General features: G+C 52.7%; 2 long non-coding RNA genes across 3 annotated transcripts; one reads left to right on the plus strand and one right to left on the minus strand.

Moving 5' to 3' along the window:
- Window positions 1–6,806: 6,806 nt before the first annotated feature.
- Window positions 6,807–7,902, plus strand: LOC136291912 (uncharacterized). Of its 2 annotated transcripts, XR_010721804.1 has the most exons (4): window positions 6,807–6,878; window positions 7,015–7,217; window positions 7,353–7,475; window positions 7,580–7,902. It is a non-coding gene; the product is annotated as an uncharacterized lncRNA (long non-coding RNA). The 2 variants fall into 2 exon arrangements; XR_010721803.1 differs by lacking the exon at window positions 6,807–6,878 and having other exon boundaries at window positions 7,129–7,213.
- Window positions 7,060–11,125, minus strand: LOC136291913 (uncharacterized). Its single transcript, XR_010721805.1, has 3 exons — window positions 10,749–11,125; window positions 9,043–9,689; window positions 7,060–7,146 (listed from the first exon to the last, which is right to left on the minus strand). It is a non-coding gene; the product is annotated as an uncharacterized lncRNA (long non-coding RNA).
- Window positions 11,126–22,188: the final 11,063 nt, after the last annotated feature.

Here is a 22,188-nt window from a genome sequence, read left to right on the forward strand (position 1 = left end):
CTAGAAAAAGTTACGTTATCTCACTGGGAAGATTCACAAATACTCATCAGGCAACAGCCCTGGCAGACCTTCTGATTCAAAGCCTTTCAAGCACAAGAATGGGATACTTCCCAGTGATTTTGGATGCTGTCTATATTCTTCTGCATTGATTGCGCTTCAATGACCCCCCACAAAATTTGTTTGAATTTTAAAACCCCGCTGTGTTAAGAGAATCTTCCCCCACAAAACCGGGGGACAGACAGTAGAAAAGGTTTGACTGCAGCAATTTGCATTAAGTGTCCTTTGCAGGCTTTGACTATTTCCACCCACCCCTGAAAGAGCCTGGGAGACGGGCATTAACGGCCAATCATTAGGCAATGGCTTTTTGAGATAACAATCAGGCTTGCCTAGTATCAATGAGACCTGTTAAAATTAAGTCTTTGCCTTGCAGAGTCACTTTGTGTTGTCATGTGGGATGCTGAGATGTGACACAGCACGTCCTCTTCCCCTAAACAGGTTTAATCCCATCTTCTCATAATCTCAAAATTCTGTTTGTCCCTGCCATGGCATCCTGGTTATCAAACCAGCTGCCCAAGACTACGGAGGCATAGTCTGATATATGTGATACCCCGTTGTTTTTCTGGGTGTTAAAAGGGACAAGGTGAGGAATAAAAGTGGATTCAGATTCAAACACGAAGACCAAGTTGGTCAAAGTTCAGTGTAACCTCTGAATAGAGGGGCCAGACTTTGGAAATTCAAATCTGGATGCATTCCAACTTCAGTTGGAACAGGAGGAGAGGAATAGTTTTAACACAATTAGTTTGGTCCTGTTAGAAATCTATATTATAGGGTTGGCTTTCCGCAAAATGTATGTTATATAAGTAATAATGTTGTAGTAAAAATATAAGTTTTTCTTTTATTTCTTCTATTAGTAAAGAAAACTAAGCATATTAATATTCGCTAATATAGTATGCTTAAACTGTCTATTTAGCCAAAATAACATCCAATAAACATATAAAAAAGACTCTGCTATTTGCTTAAACTGTCTGTTTGGTCAAAACAACATCCAGTAAACATACAAAAAAACCCCTCTACTATTAATATACCAACTATCAAACATCTACCATCTAAAAAAAGCACAAACCAAAGCCCAAATTAAAAGTAATAACAAAAACACAAACAAAAAACACATACTCTAAAAAAGCAACCCCCCCAAAAAGCCATACAAAACAATTCCTAAAATATAAAAACTAATTTATAAAAAAATGAATATTCAACAAACTAATGCAATAAAAAAGTATCTAAAGTATAACTTTAATATAGCAAAGTGTAGACTTAGCTGAGTGCCAAGTCACCCAACCAACCCTATTTTGCTTTTTTAATCTCCCTTATAACTTTATTAAATTTATTTTTAAATTTTACATTTTAAAAAAATCTCGTTTTTCACAGTTCCATCATCTTTCATCTACTCACTCATGGGGTTTTGTTGATTTTTTTTTTTTCAGGAGAAAGATCAGTGTGAACATGCATAGCAGGATGTAAACATTTGGATATTCATGTTTACCCACTTTACACCCCAGCACAGCCCCAGGAAGAAAAGATGCTTTCATTCCCCATTTCCAGAGTTGGTTCTAAGCTCTCTTTCCTGAGGACAGCTCTTACAGGAACTGGGAAATGAGTGTCCTGATTTATCCCCTTGAGTCCCTCATACCTTAAAAGAAGCACCAAATGACATTTGAAGGTAGTTTAGCAGGTAGTAATGACAATTTGTTGGAACTTCTCACCGGTTCACTTTTCTGTATCACAAAAGATTACAGGGAACAACTTGAACTCTCTCAAAGTAACTTCAAGATGTTTCCCCACTTTGCAGTGAAGGTTTTAAGCCAAGCCTACACACTTCAAACTCAAGACCCGCTGGAGTCGGAACGCTGCGGGGATGAGGCAAGGAGGTGCCACCGGTGTGAGGAAAGAGAGAAGGTCCTTTTGCAGCCTGGAAGAGTCAGTGCTGTTTGCCCACTGAAATCCCTCACCCAGAGATCCTGCCAGGCGTAGGTCCCAGCTGGGTCCCCTCAGAGACCCGTGAGCCGAGGTGTAAGGGTTGCAGCGGCAGACTTGGCAGGGTCGGGCACGAGGGCCGCGGGCGCCTGGAGCAGGCAAGGCAGGGAAGTTGGGCTGCGGGGGACGGGGAGTGATGGGGAGCACCTGGCACCTGCCTCGGGAAAAACACAAGCGGGGAAACGCGGTCACGAGTCGCGGTGTGCGCAAGTCCGTGACAGTCCTCCAACCATTGCCAGGCGAGAACGATGGGGGGAGACGGTGAGATGGAGCCTCTAGAGCAGAGGGAGGCGCGAACTGCTCGGAGAGGGGTGGGGAGAGCCGGGGAGGGCGGGCGAGGTGCAGCCGGCTCTGAGTCAGCCCGGCCGCGCGATGTGCGCGGAGGGCAGCGCCCGGCACGGCGCCGCCGGGAGCCCGCGTCCCTTCCCGTCCCCTCCCCGCCGCCCCCGCGTCCCGAGCGCCCGCGCCCGCCGGACCCGCTCCCGCCGCGGCCGCTGGCAGGGCTGCTCCGCCCTCGCCCTCCCTCTGCCCCTTCTCCTCCTCCGCCCGCGGGGCAAGGGCAGCCCCGAGCGCGCCAGCCGGGACCGGCCGCACCATGTGAGGCGGCGGGGCTGCCGCCCGCCCCGAGCCGCCCTCTCCCGCACCATGAGGGACGGGGATGCGGGGCAGCGCCCACGCCGCGCACAGGCAGAGCCCGGGCCGGTGCCGATGCTGGGGAACTAGGGCAGAGCCCGGGCCAGGGGAGTGGGGCCGGGCTGAATCCTACAGACCATACGTCAGCCCTAGAATTTCTCTGTCACGCTAAAAGTGATTTGAGCTCGAGCCCTGGAGCATCCCCTTCCCAGGCCCAGTGATTTCAGCTCTTGACCCACAAGCTTTATTTCACGGCCAGCTCGCTTCTTCCAGCTCCACGTGCGCATTCCTCCGACTCTGGCAGCTGAAAATTCTCCACCGTCCACGGGGCAGGGTCTTCATCTTGGCCCCAGCTGAGCAGCCATTGAGCCCTGACCCCACCGTGTCTATGCCCACCCCGCAGTCAACATCCCAGCCCCAGCCCTACAGTGGGTATCCCTGACACGGGCAATATCCCAGCAGCACCAGCATTTCAGGAGCAATCTTACAGCAATCCCTTTTCAGCTCTCCACCCTCTCTCCCATTTCTGGGCTCAGTACCCAGCTACAACATCAGTATCACAGGCCTACAGTCATTTCAGCGCACCAATCTCACAGTCAGTTCGTCAGCCCTAAAGTTCCTATGTTACTCTAAAAGTGATTTGAGCTCGAGCCCTGGAGAGTCCCCTTCCCTGCCCCAGTGATTTCAGCTCTTGACCCACAGGCTTTATTTCACTGCCAGCTCTTGTTTCACTTTTGTCTCCACGTCTTCCCAGCACTGGCACATAATAACGTTGCTTTTGGTTCTCAGAGTATGGTTGTTGTTTTAGGTCTAACTCTGTGTTGTTTCAGCACAGCTCTTGTACCCACATTCCAGCCCCAACCTACTAATCCTTACTGCAGCAACAGCTCTACCATCCCTATCCCCCCCCTTACAGTGATTTCAGCTCCAGTCACGCAGTTCCCGTCCCGGCTCCATACTCCCTAGACCAGCCCCACAGGGGTTTCACCCCAAACCCTACCATCTTTGTGTCTCCTCCAGCTCTGCTGTCTCAGCTCCAGCTCCTCAGCGTTCCGCTGCTTGCCGCTAAAAGCCGCTACTGCTTCTCCCTGCAGCCCAGGACTGTTGATAAGGCCACAAGTCAGTTATTATCATCGCTTCAATGTCCTTAGGAGCTCTACCACCCATCCTCCTGGGTTCCCAGCCCTGGGAACACTTGGCACCTGAAGCCCAACATCTGTCTTCCCCCTCTCGCTGGGTCTCAGCCCAGCACTTGCCCCAAGGCCCCCCTCACCTCCCCCAGGCAGCACCGGGGGCTGGGAAGAGCCACTGGGCCCCTGCTCCCCCATCCCAAAAAGTGCCCTTGTGTTGGTTCTCGGGCCCTGGTGCCCTCCGAACCCCCACACCCTCAGCCTCTGCTTGGTACCACAGGGCAAGGGCTGGCAACCCCCCAGGCATCTCCTGCAGGCCCTGAGCTGCAGCTCCATCCCCTTCTCCCGTGGCATTTATCCACTCCAGCCCCAGCATTCCCATTGCTCCTCATTGTTTTGGGCCGGCCTCCAGTGCCAAGATCCTTATTCCACACCCTGGGGCTTTATGCCTCCACTGGCCTCGCAACCGGTGTTTCAGCCCTAGCCCTACAACCTTTACTGAAGTAACAACAACTATCTAGCAAAAGAAAACAAAAATAAACCAAAATAATGTAATAAAGCGACGAAATTAATGAAACGGAGTAATAAAGAAAAAAATCATAATTATTTCGAATAAAACAAAATAAAACATTAAAACTGAAAAAAATGCAGCTTTATTTTTGATATCTTAAGCGTTACTTTGTATCCAGAAACCACGGAAGCACTTCTCCCCTGGTAGCCCCAGCCGGTCTCCCCGCGCCGCACCAAGCCCCGCACCAGCCTCCGGCCGTCCGAGTCACGCAGGGCGCGGCGGAAAGAACCGGGCACGGCCGGCAGCGCTGCCCCAGGACACCGCCAGTCCCCACACGCTAGCACAGACAGACGCGGGAGTCGCGTGCGGGCTCACCGGCGCTCCCCTGACCGGAAGCCGCAAACATCCCGTCCTGGCGCAGCCGCGCTCCTCCGGCGGCGCTCCTCCGACCGCCCAGTCCCACCCGTCGCTCTCCGCGCCGCCGCCGAACTAGCGCCGAGACCCCTCAGGGCACGCTATTTATCCCCCAGGGCCGGGCCACCCCAGCCAATCACAACCTGAGGCAGCGGCGGCCGGGCCAGCCCAACCTATCACAGCGCAGTGTCGGCCCGCCAATCCCGGCCCGCCCGTTCCCGCCCCCCTCGGCTCCGCGACCCCCCGCTGTCCCCTCACGCCCCGCTCCCGCCATTCCGCCCGCTCCCCGCCGTCTCCCCGTTTCCCTGGGAGAACTCCCGGCCGGGACCTCAACGGGGAGCTCCCGCCGCCCTTCCCGGGTCCCGGCAGCACCTGCCGAGGCTGCGGCAGCGGAGGCACGGCTCCGCTCGTTCCCAAAGCCGGGGCGGCGGGAGGGACGCCTCAGGCGAACGGAGGACCGGGACCGGGCTGAGGGGCCGGGCCGCGACTGAGCGGGCTGATCTGGGCGGGACCGCGCCCGGATTGAAAGGGCGGCTGTGATTGGACGGGGCGGAGAAAGGCGGGCCGGGATTGGCGGGGCTTGGCAGCTGAGGCTGCAGCCAATGGGAGCGCGAGCGCTCAGGCGGGCGGAGCCAGGGGCGCTCGGGGGTCCGCGGTCGCCCGGGGTCCCGCTCCCGAGACCCCCGTCCCCTTCTCCGACCCTCCCTGTGCCCCGGTCCCGGCTGAAAGGCCCCTGCAGAGCCCCCACCGGAGCGCCCCGTCGGCACTCGGGGCAGGGAGGGGCGTAGCCGGCAGCCCGGCCGGGAGCGGTTCCGAGTCGCCAAGGCGGACTCTGCGGTAGCAGCGCGGGCCAGGGAGCGGCGGCGACGTGGGGGGGAGGGGGGTCGGCGGCGGGAAGCGGGGGCGCGTGCAGAGCCCGCTGCCGGCTGTGGGCGCCTCTTTCCCCGCAGCGGTTCCGCTTCTGCGGGGACTTGGGCCGCCCCGACTGGGTGCTGGCCGAGATCAGCGCTGGGAGGATCAGCACCCTGGCCAAGATACTCAAGTGCCCGCCCCCCGCCTGCTGCGGGCCCGCTGCTCACCGCAGGGGGGGTCAAGCGCTTCAACACTACAATGGCATAATCAGCAACATTATTTAATCTCGTGTTCTTCATGCAAGCCTCAGCGTTAAGAACACTACCGGCCTCTTCTAGTAGTAATAATATGCGTATATTATGCATATGTTATTAGTATTAATATTTAGGTAAGAATTGTTAGTGTTAACACTGATAGTGAGTGTGTTAGCTGGTGTTTACCGTGGTGCTCTGCTCTCCCACAGTATGACAAGATCCCGAAGCTGCCCTTAGATGCAAAGTTAGGTGAGCACTGCTGTCCTTACCACGATCCCCTGATGGAGCCATGCTCCAGGCATGGGCAGCAGTGTGTCTGGGGATGCCTTTCCAAGGTGACAGAGCTCACCCCCCCTCCCGTCTGCAGAGTCGGGGGATTTGAAGGCGACCATTGCTGTCCTCGGCTTCATCCTCTCCAGCGCGGCCAAGCACTGGGTAGATGGTGAGTCTCTGTCAGGTGACCTGCAGCAGCTGGGGCTGCCCAAAGGTTCCTCAGGCGTGCTGGGATGTTGCTGACAGTTCCCAGCCTTGCCTTCACATCCAGATGGAGGGCAGGCTGGCTGCTGTGCTGTCCTCTGTCACCTCCCTTCTGTCCATCAGTCCCTGGGGCCTCCCCAGGTGCTTTGGTGGAGTTTGGCAGCTTCAGGTCTGGTGTGAGCAGAGGGGTTCTTCTCTTGTCTCCCCTCAAGAGCAGAGCATGCCAGCGCCTTGTGCCATTCCTTTGAGGAGAAGCAGAGCCCCTTCCAGGACTGGCTCAGTGCCTGCAGCCTGAGGTGTGAGCGGGGTGTTGGGTCTTAACAGGAGTGTGGGGGTCAGTGTAAATCACCATGCTGGAGTGAACCGGGGTGCTGACACCATCCCACTCCCCACCGTACTGACCCAGCTGGGCTCAGTGTGCTGGCACGTGGATTACACCCTCAGCTCCAGCGACTTGCAGGAGGTCAATGAGCCCGTGGTGCACCTGACCTTCAGTGTGCGGGACAGAGTGTGAGAAAATGACAGCTGTCCCTGCAATGCTCTCGGCCAACAAGTTCCAGGTGCTGCTGGCAGGTGAGGCGCCCGGAGGGGTGGCAGCAGGGAGGATTCTGCAGGGGAAGGTGCTGTGGGAGGCACGCTGGGAAGGGGGATGCTGGAAGGGATGCTGCAATACCAGCAGCTCCCCCACATCTCCGTCCTCTCTCTGCAGTTCTGAAACAGCCCTGCCATTCCCTCCATCTGCCCCAGACCGCTCACCATTCATTTGCAGGCTTGGTTTGATAACCAGGATGCCATGGCAGGAACAAACAGAACTTTGAGATTACAGAAGATGGGATTAAACCTGTTTATGGGAAGAGGAGAGATTCAATCAACCCCCTACGAAAAAGATGCTGTAAAATGCATGAGCTGTTTGTATGATCTTTTAACCTAATTATTGTAGTAGAAACTATTAACCTTCCTGAAATGGTATACAAGCTTTTGGAAAACCTCAGTGAAATCAAATTCTGATCACTGAATCAGTCTTCCTGTGTCTCCTTCAATCGCCAGTAGCTGAAGGGCCAAGGAAGGGACGTGCTCGTGGGAGGAGGAAAGTGACTGCTGCTCCAGCCTTGCCTGAGGTGCCTCCAAGTGTCAGAAGAAGCTGCTGGACATCTGCTCGCAGGGCCAAAGGTGAGACTGGCAGTCCCTGTGGGGGCTGTGGGGAGCTCTCCCACAGCCCATGGGGCAGAGCCAGATATGCCCTCTGACTCCTCATTTCCCTCTTCCTTCTCCAGGTGCAGCCCCTGCCATGTGAGTGTCACCTGCTGCCACCTCCTGAGGGACATTTAAGGGGCCAAGAGGAGCTCAGGCAGGGCCTGGCCACAGACGGAGCTGCCCTGTACCTGTCCTCACGCTTCTTTGCTACTGTTGCACCCTGCCAGTGTGGGAGGGAGAAGCTGAGCCTGGTGGTGGGGCTTTTTATGGCCGGCCACAGGCATTTCAGGGGAAAAGGGTGAAAACCACATGCTGTGCTGGACTCTGACTCTTTCCTCTCCCTCTTCCCTTTCCGGCTGCGGATCCACTGCTTTTAGTTGACTAATAAAGTATTTTGTGTAGAAATCACCGTGCGTGCCTTTTCATGGGAAGGATAAATCCCTGTGCCCAGTCTCTTCCCCACAGGGGCTGAAGCAGACTTCCCCTCCACCTCATCCCCAAAAAATAAAGGTAAGCTCAGCCTCCCCAGTCCCAGGAGTGAGATACTGCTCAGAGGCAGACACTAAAAGAGCAACTACAACAAAGCCCCTGGGAGGAGGAAGGTCAGTGCAGTTACCTGGAAACAAGTTAAAAAAACAGGCTCCAGCTTGTTTTTACATAATCCTCTTGATTTTTTTGTGTTTCCTCTTCTGCAAGGGTGGTGCAAGGGACAGGCAGAGGGAGAAGGAAGGGAGTAGAGTGTGTTTCTACACTCACTGCTAGGCAAGATGAAGGCTGCAACACAGGAGTCACTGTGGAAGCTGCTGCTCCCCACACCTCTATGGCTGGAGCAGAACTTGTGCACACCAGCCTTTCTGCACCTTTGTCCACACTTAAAGAACTCAGAACTCGCTCAAGACCACCTACCCTGGCTGGGCAGTGGGCAGCTGTCCTCCTTCCCTGAGGAGCAGGGTTGTTCAAGCGCGTCTCTGCAACACTTGGGTGCAGGACATGGGGACACTGCTGTTCCCTGGAACTGCTGCCTTGCACAACGCTCGGGATGGGGAACAGCTCAGTCTGTGATTTGAGCTCACAGTGTTGGCCTGGGTGGCTGCAGGAGGACCAGGAGGTCAGAGAGCACACGAAGGCTGCAAAGGAAAGCCTCAGGCCCTGTGGCTCCAGCAGCAGGTGGCCCCACACAGCCAGATGCTCCAGGAGGTCACAGCTGGGGGACAAAGCACAGGGCTGAAGGGACTGATCTCCATCGCCACATGCCCCAGCCCTTCTGCAGGGACTCACAGCATCGCCTCCGTAACGGGGAGGGAGGCCTGGAGCCGGGCGGTGACTGTGCTGCCATGGGCCTCGTACAGCCAAACCACCAGAGCCTCAGCCCTTTCCTCGGCCTTTGGGGCAGCTCAGACAGACGAGACAGGCATCATCTCTCCAACACCAGTTGCTGTGCTCAGCTGAGCCTGGCCACCACTCGGTGTGGGTGAAAGAGCAAGCCCTGCCCAACAACAGCACCTCAGCCCCCTGCCCTCCCCTCGTCCACCCCAGCACCTGCCTGACAGTCTCCAGCACGATGGCGCGTGAGCTGACAGAAAAGGCACTCCAGGATGGGCACTGGGCACAGCTGGCTGGACCACATGGAGGGGGCAATTCAAACTGTGGGCTTGCTGAATCACACCAGCCTCCTGAACGGAACCTGCAGCACAAGAACCTCCCTCCAGTCAGCCTCTGTACACTGATGGGCAGCACGACGGAGAGGGATTAAAAAAGAACAGGGACAGCAAACAGGACACAAGGATCCCATGGGAAACAGTGGCACGGGGAGCACCACAAAGCCACAGAGAATAAGCATGAACACGAGGCGTGGAGAAAGATGGAGAAAAAGAGAGAGTGCCAAACACATGGCAAGGACAGAGGGATACAGAGACAAAGAGGGAAACAAGGACCCAGAGAGGAAATGACCACAGCACACCAGTGGGGAAAGACAGGCAAGATGCTTCTCACTCCAGCCACTACACAAGTGCAGCTTCCCTGGAATTTCATGCTCAGCATCTCTTCCAAGCTCAACAGGTGAACAAACAGGTACCGCAAACACCTCCTTTCTTTGGACAAACCCATTGGGAGAACCTGGAATCCAAGGATGGATCTTAACATGGCAGTCCCACTTGCTACTCTCCACCTCTTCTCCAGCTTAGTCCTGGGCTGGAAAACAAAAAACAACAAACACTTAAAAACCAATCTAGAGGTGTCTTGAGGATGCCCAGGCCTGGGAGAAAGAGAGGTCCCACTACGACCCTCTTGGCCTTTTCCCACTCTGAGGACCTGTGGAAATGCCCATACAGTTCCTAGGTGGACAGCCTGGGATGTTTTCTGCACACCAAATGCCACAGCCCTAAGCACCAGAAACCGGAAGATGGTCGGGATTGCAATTCACAGCCTCAGTGAAACCTGTGTGGGACAGCCAAATCATCAGTGTGCAGAGGAATTAAAAGTCACCATTTTTAATAGTTAAAATATCCATGGAAGTTACTGACTACTTAAAACAGTGTGCTTCATACAGCCTCCCATGCTTATGGATTTATCAAAAGAAGCAGCTTCAGGTTCCTTCCTTTTGGAGCCCAATTCCAAACAGGAAACTTCTCACATCTGCTCCTGAGAGAGACAAATGGAACTTCAGGAGCTCAGGAAAGCGACTCCCTCCCCTGAGTCACGTCTCACCTGTCCGAGCACCCACAGAGCTTTTATACTACCTCTCTCTCAGCTTTCCACGTTCATTTAAATGTAAGAAGCCTGCAAGCTCTGCCCCAGCCGCATCTTCCCTGCGCCCCAGCACTGCCCCACCCGCTCAGGTGCTGCTCCCTTCTGCTGCGCTGCCCCTCGCCACGGGGCCGAGGTGGGAGAAACCGCAGGTTTTGCTTCCCAGGAAAGGCTCCGCCGGGCGGCCCCAGCCGGCCCCGCTGCTCCTCCCCGGCTCCGTGCCCGCGTCGGGACCGCCTTCGCCCCACGCAGCCCCGGCCGCCCGCTCCCGGCCCGGCTCCGCTCGGGGCCGCCCCCCGCGGCTGCCACCGCCGTCCTCGGGGCTTCTCCCGGGACCGGCCGTTCTCCGCTCCGCTTCAACCGCGCTGCGGCAGCTCCCGCCCTCCTCCATTGTCAGCACAGCCCTCACGGCCGCCACTGCCGCAGCCGGGGCCCGCGCCCGGCGCTCCCGAGCCGCTGCCGGCGGCCCCGCGGGGTGTTACCGGTCAGTCTCCCTTTCTTTACCTGAGTCCCAGCCAGGTTTTCCGGGCAGCTTTCAAGAAATGTGGCTGTAACTGCAGATCAAAAATGAAGTAATTGTGATAGCATAACTGGGGTGAGGAATGACTTTCTGGGTGTGAACAGAAAGCAGCCGCTGCTGCTGGTCGGGCCGGCCGCCGCCCGGCTCCAGCAGCGACAGCGAGTGCTCCCGCTCCGGGCACAGCGGCCCCCGACATCGCCTTCGAACCGCCGGCCGAGGAAGCGACAGGGAGGGCGGGCACCGGTCCGGGATCACCCCGAACTGCCCTCGGCTGAGTCCGGCTGCTGGCCGAAAGTCGGCGATTTTCGTCAAGCCTCGGCTATTTTCGGCTGCACTCGGTTACAATAGGTTGCGAGCAGCGTGCCAGGACTTCCGCCCTTCCTCGCCGCCATACTGGTTGAGGCTGAAGCCACTTCCGGTCGAACCGTCATCTTCAGTGCGGGCACTCGCTGGGGTGCCCCCCCGCTGCTGGCACAGGCGCCTGGCTCAATGGACCGCCGGCAGCGGCGCGGTTGAGCCCCCATCCCGTGTCCGCACACCCGCAAACGCCGCGGAAAATCGCGCCCGGACGGCTCCGGGGTCCGGGTGGCGCGCGCAGGCAGCCGGCTGCCACGCGCCCGGGCTCCTTGCCTTTTTCCCTCCCTTTCGGCCCCGAGCTGCGGGCGGGCGGCAGCGCCGCCCCCGAGCTCACAGTGCGGGGCTGCCACGCGCGTCGGGGACGGGCGGGGGGGACAGCTGCACTACCGCTCTTTGCCCACACGGTGGCAGCATTGCCGCACGGCTCCGGCGGGACGGGCACGGGGGACAGCTGCACTCCCGCTCTCTGCCCACAGGGTGGCAGCACTGCCGCGCGGCGGCGCGGAGCGGAGCCATAAACGAACGTGCCCAGAAATGCCCTGGCGAACAGCCTCCGGAATAAATGGCCCAAAAGACCCCCGAGCACACCTGCGAGAGCCCTGCCAGCAACCAGACCGAAACAAAAAAGCCTTTCGTTCAGGCTCTATTTCAATATTTTTTATCTTTGTGATTCTGATATTTACATTCATCATTACAATTCATCTTTTATATTATGTACATTATACATCATGTATTATGTTTATTATACCATTATATTTATTATAGATATTAAATATAGAAAGTTATATATAAAATAATTTATTATTTATTATGTAATGTTATAAATAATACATTTCATTTAAATATGATTATGTACATTATATATGTTTATATTATGTATATTATATATATTTATAAAACGTGTAGTATGTAATAGTATATTGTGTATTTATTATTGATATTATTTTTCATATCCTATACTTTTTGTTATTTTTCTTTTTCATTATTTTTTTAATTCGTTTGTTTATATTTTAAACGATATTTTACACTAGATGAATTCATGAACCTAACACATCAGAAACACAATTAATTTGAATTAAATGAGCCTGGTTTTCTAAGGGGTAAAGTTTTAATCTTTATTTAGATAATATGGGCATATTTTCTCTATCTGTATGGGGTTTTTTTGGTGGGTTGCGGGGGATTTTATTTTGGGGGTTTTCTTTTTTTGTTCGCTTTGTTTTGGATTTCTTTGCTAATAAACAAGCAGGGTCGGAGAGTTCAAAATAAAACGTCTACTTTGTTTTTATTGCTCCCTCTGAAATACGCCTCGACAGCCTGGACAGCAGGCTGCTGCTGGTAACACTGTGCACGGGTAGGAGGAGACCTGGTCGGGGCTGGGAAGGAAAAAACGGCACCACGGTGGTCACAGCTTTCTCCCTTCAGGAGTTTTATGGAGCAGAAAATACAGAGCTTTTGCCAACTGCGCTCTCTATGACATCCCGACGTCCAGCGGGCACCGAGGTCATTTCTCATCTTTCTTGCCAACAGCCAAACCCCCAGGCGCCCGGGGGAAGAAAGAGTATGGGGAAAAAAAAAAAGGAACAAAGAAAACATGAAAAAATAAACCAAAACTATAGAAAATAATAAATAAAATTAAAATACCAAAAGAAAAAAATTTCAAAGTAACAAAAAAGTGGAAAAAAAATTTAAACAAAAAATTAAAAAACGAAAAGTAGTTTTAACAAGTAAATAAATAGCTAAAGAAAAAAAATAAAAATTAAAAAACTGAAGAAAAAGTCTTTGAAAAACCACAAAACGCAACATGAAAAACCACAACAAAAGAGCACAAAAATACAAAAATAACAAAAAATAAAATACAAAATTAAATAAACGCAGCTCTCACCTCCTGCCACTGCCTAAAAAAGCGCCATGGCTTTCCTCAATTATGCAGCAATAAGGGAAACAAACCCAGTGCCCCCCAGAACAGAAGGTTTTCTAGACAATTCCCACTTCTGCTTGGAAACAAATTCTATTTTAGTGGGAAGCTCATTTTGGACAAACATCCAAATGTGCCAAGGTAGGAAAGAACCAGCCCCTTGTGTCCAAGGAACAGCAGCTAGGCCTGGATTCAGGTTTTAATGGCATTTATGTAATTAAAAATGCAGTAAATTGAACTTTACAAAGAGACGAATCGTGGCAAATAAATACTTCAAAGTTTTCTTGGGAATTCACAGAATTTTGTGGAGATGGTGCTGGACAATTCCTGATTTACCAACATTAATTGGGTAAATTTCCTTGGAAATGTGCTCTACAAGGTACAAAAATTCCAATTAGGATGGAAAATTGAAAAAAAAAAAATATTCCCTTACTAAAATCAGAGAGAAAAACATCAAATAAAAGGAAGGAATAACATCTAAATCCCAGCTTGCCTGGAAAACAAGCTCAGGAATTTCTAACATTGAAAACTTTTGCAAGAGTCATGAAGTTGGTGAAAGTTCATGGAATGATGATTTAAAATCTGCTTCCTCTGCTCTGATTTAAAGGGAAGTGGGAATTCAACAGGTCCAGTTACTCCTATCCAAGAATGATCTGTGTTTTGTGGGAGTACCAATGCAAAGAAACTCCAATCTTACTTGGATTTGACATCTGAAACTCTCAGCAGAGTTGGCAAGTTTCAGTGGAACAAAAGAGCCACAATTCCTGTAATAACCAAAATTCACCTTGGCAAAAACAGGAGGAGGAGGAGGAGGAGGAGGAGGAGGACACCAGGAACACACTCCGGCTGACAGCAAGGATTTCTTGGAAAAGGCAGGAAATCAAACTGACAGTCTCTGTCCAGTTATGGCCAGGCAATTATCCAGGAGTCAGAGAGAAAAGTGGGAACCTTGGACTGGGATAAGGCCTTCCAGTGGCTTCACTTCCTACTGGCTCTCTCCTTTTCGCCAACTACCTGCAAGAGGAAAAGCAACAGGAATAAAGTCTCAAACAGGATGGCCTTGGTCCAGGCAGACTGAAATGCAGCTCCCAGGGAGGGAGGCCAGGCTGTGCCTCGGGACTTCTAGTTATTAAGAACCACAGCTGCAGCGAAAGGTGCCCAAACTCTACTGCAAACCAGCAGGGCTGATGAGACGCAGGAATTTATTCCAGAGGGGACACAAGGATCCCTCAGCCAGCCAGGATTTCTGGGCAGAATTCCTGCAATAACCAAAATTCACCTTGGCAAACAGAGGAGGCGGAGGAGGAGGAGGAGGAGGAGGAGGAGGAGGAGACCAGGAACACACTCCGGCTGACAGCAAGGATTTCTTGGAAAAGGCAGGAAATCAAAGGGACAGTCTGTGTCCAGTTCTGGCCAGGTAATTACCCAGGAGTCAGAGAGAAAAGTGGGAACCTTGGACTGGGATGAGGCCTTCCAGGGGCTTCACTTCCTACTGGCTCTCTCCTCTTTTTGCCAACTCCCTGCAAGAGGAAAAACAACAGGAGTCAAGTTCAAACACGGACAGGATGTGCTGGCTTCAGGCAGACTGCAGTGCACCTCGCAGGAATCACTGAAAGGCATGAAAGGAACCAAGGGAAATTAAAGAAGAGCTGCCACCTCCAAGGGCTCTCCAAGGCAGGCTCAGAACCCTTACCAACGATTGGCTTTAATAAAGCAACTCACACAGAGTCACCAACACCACACGGACACAGCACCGTTCTTTTGGAGTGGAGTTCTAGAGAAATGCGGAAGAACGGAAAAGCCTTCCTAAACCCGGAAACTCTTTGAAGAGATAGACAGGGCACAGCTGCTGACAGAGCCTTGGGATTCAGGGGGAAAACCCCAAGTTTTCAGTCTTTAGCATCTTCCACTCTGCCATCGTTGACAGCAAACACGGCTTCAGCCTCAGGGAGACGCGGAGAACTCCGAGATTTTGCAGATCCTGCTCTCACCTCTCGCCCCATATTTTTCCTTTCTTCCAAAACGATGACAACAAGAAAAGTCAACTATTGCAGTTTTGCTTGCTTGATGTGTTTTTTGGTTTTACTTACACGTGACTTTCAGATCCCCATCCACACTCAGAATCATTCAAACCTTCGAGCACAGAGCCTCCAGGCACCGCTTATTTCTTCTGAGATTTGATTCAAGAAGACCATTTTTCAGAACCTGACATGAGATTGGCAACTAAGTTTCATTTTACAGCTCTTCCCCTTTTTAAACTGTGTTTCCTCAAAGCTTCCCAATTGTGCTAAGCTTAGAATTCACCCCAAGGAAGACCTGAAAAATGCCTTGCCATTTCCTTTCCTCCTCCCTCAAGCTCCATCAGGCTGGCAGAAGGCATTAGTACTGTTTCCAGAGCAGTTGGCCTCACTTGGACTGTTGGTCTGTAACGGCTGCAACAAAATACGCCCTCCTGGAAGCAGTTCAGCACTTACTGATCACTTCTTTGTTTTGGCACTTCCCAGCCAGGGCCTGCGGGGCCTCCTGCAGATGCAGGTCTTCGCTGACAAGGCTCCACTTGTGCAGCAGCAGCAGGAGCAGGAGCAGCAGCAGCAGCAGCTCTCTGAAATTTTAGAAAACATTAGAAAAATACAGGCAAAAGCTCACCTCTGTCCTCCACTAAGGACATCCCCAGGACATCATCCCAGTTTTTCCCAGCTAGGAGCTGCAAGGAATTCAGGCAGGGGAAATGACATCAGGGAACAGCTTTGTAAAGTCAAAGGCAGAAAGAGAAGATCCACCAGCAAAGGGCAGGAAAGGGGAAAGGTTTCTGAAAACATTTCTGCAGTCTAATTAATAATTATTTCCGCTTCCCCAGCGAGAAGAACACAGACTCACAGCCATTCAGGCCTGACAGTCCCCTGCAGCCAGAGCTCAGCACACATCCACAGAAGCAAGTCCAGCATCTGAAAGAAAAAAAAAAAAAAAACAAAAAACAAACACAACAATCAAACCAGTAGGAAAAGGTGATTTCTTTGGCTTCAAAGTTATTTCAAGTTCTTAAAGCCCAACACAGCTGCTAGGAGAAACAGAGCCAGGGCTCCTGGCAGACAGAGGGTGTTTTCCCCCCCAGGGGACTGCAGAGGAATTGTCTGGGACTTGGACTGTCCCTCGGGGTGACACCAGTTGCTGTGACTTCTATCATTCCATATGTTTGACTCCCAAAACTTCCCAGCCCAGGGGCTTGAGCTGACAGGGCAGCACAAAGATTGTTCTCTGTGTGGTGCCCAGATTTGGGGTTCACTGTCACCTTTGCTAGTTTAGATGAATTATACCCACGGCCCCGAATTCCCTGCTCAGTTCCCGCTGCAATAACCTCACAGTGCCTCACGGAGCACGGATATTCCCACGCAGAGCTGCTGCTTGAATGCCAGACGTGTCAGGAACCAGCAGAGCTTCCAAGGAAGCTCAGCAGGATGGGGACAGGATAGGTTTCTATTCCATAGATTTGGTTAATTATAACCCTCACCCCCTGGGGGTCACCTGTCAGATTTCCCTGGAATTCAGCCACCCCCCTGAGCTCGGGCTCCAGGTGATGTTTCAGAGCAGGAGAAGGCACTGGCCGGCCTGTGCTGAGGCAGCCCCTGTGCCCTCGGGAGGACACAGCTCCCTGCAGGAGCTCAGCTCCTTTCCGAGCCCCAGCAGTGGCCTCTGCAAGTGCCTTTCCCTCAGGCAAGGGACGCCCATCCCTGCCTTCAGCACACCTCCAGTGGGACCCACCTGCAAAAGCTTTCCATCACTTCTGCACTCCGGCCGGCTCCCTGGAAAAGTCCAGACTTCATCCAAACGAAACTCCATCCCACTCAAACCTTTGATTTTGAGGCATCTCCGAGGGCCGTTGCTCTGGATTTAATTTCTGTGAGGGAGGAGCGCCTTGGCTTTAATGCTGCCGACGGGTGATGTCCTCAGGCTGAAAGGGAGGGGATTTGGGGTGGCCAGGACATCCCTGGCAACTGTGTGGGAGCTCCGGGAGGTGGGAATTGCTGTCTGAGCCCCTCTGCAGACAGCCCGAGCCGCCGTTCCCGGGCAATGCCAGCTGTTCCCCGGGGAGCTCTTGGGCTGTGGGTGCCTCTGTCCGGGCTGCAGCATCTCCCCGTGCCCGGCGGGAGCAGCCCCTGGCCGAGGAGCCGCGGCAGCCCCGGGGCCGTGTCCGTGCCAGCCCCGAGCCCGGCCCCGGGCCCTGCGTTTGGCCGCCGCTGCCACGGGCGGGGCCCCGCAGGCACAGCTCCTCCCTGCACATCATCCCAGGGCTGCTGGCCCCGCTGGGGCTGCCGGCCTCCTTCCTCCCTGCGCCTCCGGGCACCCGGGACACCTGCAGGAAACCCCGAGGGACACTGCAGGCGGCACGGGGGGGCACCGAGGCCTCCGGCCAGAAAAGCAGCCCCGGCCTCAGCAGCTGCCATCATTTTGGCCCGGCAACACTCACCTGCAGGAAACGCCCCTGTGCGGGTGGGACCGGCCCTGCCTCTCTGCAGAGCTTTGGCCGTGGAAGAAGGGAAGCCTCAGGACTTGTCCTGCTCCTTTCCGCCCGGAAAGAGACTTTGTGTGAGTACTTTTACGGCAGCTGCTGGGTAAATCCTGGAAAGGACAGGAAATCAGCGTCACTGGAAGAGCTTTGTGCTGTCGTGAGCTGCCAGCCACTTCTGCCCTCGAGCCATTCCAGGGGCTGGTGTGTGAAGCAGCTTTGGCAGAGAAGGCGGCACTGCACTTACCTTAGTGGGGCCAAGCGTTGCCATCCTATGGAGGTCCATCCCCATAATGCAGAGATTGGTTCAGCTGCTTGGAGCAGAGTCCGGGTAATGCCAAGGTGCTGAGTTCGATTCTCAAACGGTCCGTCCGCTTGAGAGTCAGATTTTAGGATCCCTCTCAGCCTCAGTATATCCTGTGACCTGGAAATAAGAGGAAAATTCTCGGCTGAGTTTTAATAAAACAGCTTTTGCCATTGCAGGGTGTGAGCTGCACTCGGCGATTTTCGGCCGCGACGAGCCCCACGAGCCTTCCGCCCTTCCTTGCCGCCATCATGGTTGCGTCTGAGGCCACTTCCGGTTCCGCCGGCATCTTTTTTGCGGCACCTCTAAGGCGCCCGGCAGGTGTTTACACAGACGCCTGACTAAATCCGCGAATCCGAACGCAAGCGCGGCGCGGCTGAGCACACGGCCCGTGTCCCCACACCTGGAGACGCCGCGGAAAATTGCGCCCGGGCGGCGCCGTAGTCGGGGTTTCGTGCAGGCATCTGGCTAAACGCCTATAGGGTCCTTATTTTTTCGCGCCCTTTTGGCCGCCCTTTTTGGAAGGTCGGGCGCCTCGCGCCTGGGCGCCATTTTGTGAGGGGCGTCGCGTGACTTCCGCTTTTGCTCGCCGCCATCTTGGCTGCGGCTGAGGCCACTTCCGTCCCGGCCGCCATGTTCTTGGCGGCTCGGCATAGGCCCCCGGCAGGTGTTTACACAGACGCCTGAATAAATCCACGAATTTAAAAGCAAGCGCGGCGCGGCTGAGCACACGGCCCGTGTCCCCACACCTGGAGACGCCGCGGAAAATTGCGCCCCGGCGGCGCCGTTGTCGGGGTTTCGTGCAGGCATCTGGCTAAACGCCTATAGGGTCCTTAATTTTTCGCGCCCTTTTGGCCGCCCTTTTTGGAAGGTCGGGCGCCTCGCGCCTGGGCGCCATTTTGTGAGGGGCGTCGCGTGACTTCCGCTTTTGCTCGCCGCCATCTTGGCTGCGGCTGAGGCCACTTCCGTCCCGGCCGCCATGTTCTTTGCGGCTCGGCATAGGCCTCCGCCAGGTGTTTACACAGACGCCTGACTAAATCCGCGAATCCGAACGCAAGCGCGGCGCGGCTGAGCACACGACCGGTGTCCCTACACCTGGAAACGCCGCGGAAAATTGCGCCCGGGCGGCGCCGTAGTCGGGGTTTTTGTGCAGGCGTCTGGCTAAACGCCTATAGGGTCCTTATTTTTTCCCGCCCTTTTGGCCGCCCTTTTTGGAAGGTCGGGCGCCTCGCGTCTCGCCGCCATCTTGGTAGTGGAACCCACTAAAATGCCCCCTCGGCTCCTCCCACAAGCGCCTGACTGAATGGACTGCAGCCCGCGGCGCCGCTGCGCCCCCATCCCGTGTCCGCACACCCGCAAACGCCGCGGAAAATCGCGCCCGGACGGCTCCGGGGTCCGGGTGGCGCGCGCAGGCAGCCGGCTGCCACGCGCCCGGGCTCCTTGCCTTTTTCCCTCCCTTTCGGCCCCGAGCTGCGGGCGGGCGGGCGGCAGCGCCGCCCCCGAGCTCACAATGCGGGGCTTCCACGCGCGTCGGGGACGGGCGGGGGGGACAGCTGCACTACCGCTCTTTGGCCACAGGGTGGCAGCATTGTCTCACAGATCATGAGGGACGGGCACGGGGGACAGCTGCACTACCGCTCTCTGCCCACCGGGTGGCAGCATTGCCACACAGATCAGGCGGGACGGGCGGGAGGGACAGCTGCAGTACCGCTCTTTGCCCACACGGTGGCAGCATTGCCGCACAGATCAGACGGGACGCGCGGGACGGGACAGCTGCACTACCGCTCTCTGCCCACAGGGTGGCAGCACTGCCGCGCGGCGGCGCGGAGCGGAGGCATAAACGAACGTGCCCAGGAATGCCCTGGCGAACAGCCTCCGGAATAAATGGCCCAAAAGACCCCCGAGCACACCTGCGAGAACCCTGCCAGCAACCAGACCGAAACAAAAAAGCCTTTCGTTCAGGCTCTATTTCAATATTTTTTATCTTTGTGATTCTGATATTTACATTCATCATTACAATTCATCTTTTATATTATGTACATTATACATCATGTATTATGTTTATTATACTATTATATTTATTATAGATATTAAATATAGAAAGTTATATATAAAATAATTTATTTATTATGTAATGTTATAAATAATAATACATTTCATTTAAATATGATTATGTACATTATAGATGTTTATATTATGTATATTAAATATATTTATAAAACGTGTAGTAAGTAATAATATATTGTGTATTTTTTATTGATATTATTTTTCATATCCTATACTTTTTGTTATTTTTCTTTTTCATTATTTTTTTAATTCGTTTGTTTATATTTTAAACGATATTTTACACTAGATGAATTCATGAACCTAACACATCAGAAACACAATTAATTTGAATTAAATGAGCCTGGTTTTCTAAGGGGTAAAGTTTTAATCTTTATTTAGATAATATGGGCATATTTTCTCTATCTGTATGGGGTTTTTTTGGTGGGTTGCGGGGGATTTTATTTTGGGGGTTTTCTTTTTTTGTTCGCTTTGTTTTGGATTTCTTTGCTAATAAACAAGCAGGGTCGGAGAGTTACAAAATAAAACGTCTACTTTGTTTTTCTTGCTCCCTCTGAAATACGCCTCGACAGCCTGGACAGCAGGCTGCTGCTGGTAACACTGTGCACGGGTAGGAGGAGACCTGGTCGGGGCTGGGAAGGAAAAAAGGGCACCACGGTGGTCACAGCTTTCTCCCTTCAGGAGTTTTATGGAGCAGAAAATACAGAGCTTTTGCCAACTGCGCTCTCTATGACATCCCGACGTCCAGCGGGCACCGAGGTCATTTCTCATCTTTCTTGCCAACAGCCAAACCCCCAGGCGCCCGGGGGAAGAAAGAGTATGGGGAAAAAAAAAAAGGAACAAAGAAAACATGAAAAAATAAACCAAAACTATAGAAAATAATAAATAAAATTAAAATACCAAAAGAAAAAAATTTCAAAGTAACAAAAAAGTGGAAAAAAAATTTAAACAAAAAATTAAAATAAAAAACGAAAAGTAGTTTTAACAAGTAAATAAATAGCTAAAGAAAAAAAATAAAAATTAAAAAACTGAAGAAAAAGTCTTTGAAAAACCACAAAACGCAACATGAAAAACCACAACAAAAGAGCACAAAAATACAAAAATAACAAAAAATAAAAGACAAAATTAAATAAACGCAGCTCTCACCTCCTGCCACTGCCTAAAAAAGCGCCATGGCTTTCCTCAATTATGCAGCAATAAGGGAAACAAACCCAGTGCCCCCCAGAACAGAAGGTTTTCTAGACAATTCCCACTTCTGCTTGGAAACAAATTCTATTTTAGTGGGAAGCTCATTTTGGACAAACATCCAAATGTGCCAAGGTAGGAAAGAACCAGCCCCTTGTGTCCAAGGAACAGCAGCTAGGCCTGGATTCAGGTTTTAATGGCATTTATGTAATTAAAAATGCAGTAAATTGAACTTTACAAAGAGACGAATCGTGGCAAATAAATACTTCAAAGTTTTCTTGGGAAATCACAGAATTTTGTGGAGATGGTGCTGGACAATTGCTGATTTACCAACATTAATTGGGTAAATTTCCTTAGAAATGTGCTCTACAAGGTACAAAAATTCCAATTAGGATGGAAAATTGGAATAAATAAATATTCCCTTACTAAAATCAGAGAGAAAATCAGAGTTATTCCTTCAATTAAAAGGAAGGAATAACATCCAAATCCAAGCCTGCCTGGAAAACAAGCTCAGGAATTTCTAACATTGAAAACTTTTGCAAGAGTCATGAAGTTGGTGAAAGTTCATGGAATGATGATTTAAAATCTGCTTCCTCTGCTCTGATTTAAAGGGAAGTGGGAATTCAACAGGTCCAGTTACTCCCATCCAACCTTGGACTGGGATAAGGCCTTCCAGTGGCTTCACTTCCTACTGGCTCTCTCCTTTTCGCCAACTACCTGCAAGAGGAAAAGCAACAGGAATAAAGTCTCAAACAGGATGGCCTTGGTCCAGGCAGACTGAGGTGCAGCTCCCAGGGAGGGAGGCCAGGCTGTGCCTCGGGGAGCTCCGGGAATCTGGGATTGCCCGTGGGATTCAAGGGCTGGAAAAGCACACCCACCTGCCAGGTTCAGTGCTGGGACAGAGCAAGGCCGGGGCTCGGGGGCAGCAGTTAGAGCTGGGACTGCAGGAGAACACCCCAAACCCGGGTTAAACATCCGGCACGACACGCAGCACGCTCCGGGAGAAACTCGGGCGGGAGAAGCCCCGGGATGCTCCACGTTCCTTGCCCTTGGCAGCTGTGCCAGGGCCTCCCTCAGAATGCTGACCTCACCGTG

Source organism: Chamaea fasciata, unplaced genomic scaffold (genome assembly GCF_029207755.1).
Source record: "Chamaea fasciata isolate MVZ Bird 193981 ecotype frontalis unplaced genomic scaffold, bChaFas1.0.hap1 SCAF_7, whole genome shotgun sequence".
In the NCBI taxonomy this organism is placed as follows: domain Eukaryota; kingdom Metazoa; phylum Chordata; class Aves; order Passeriformes; family Sylviidae; genus Chamaea; species Chamaea fasciata.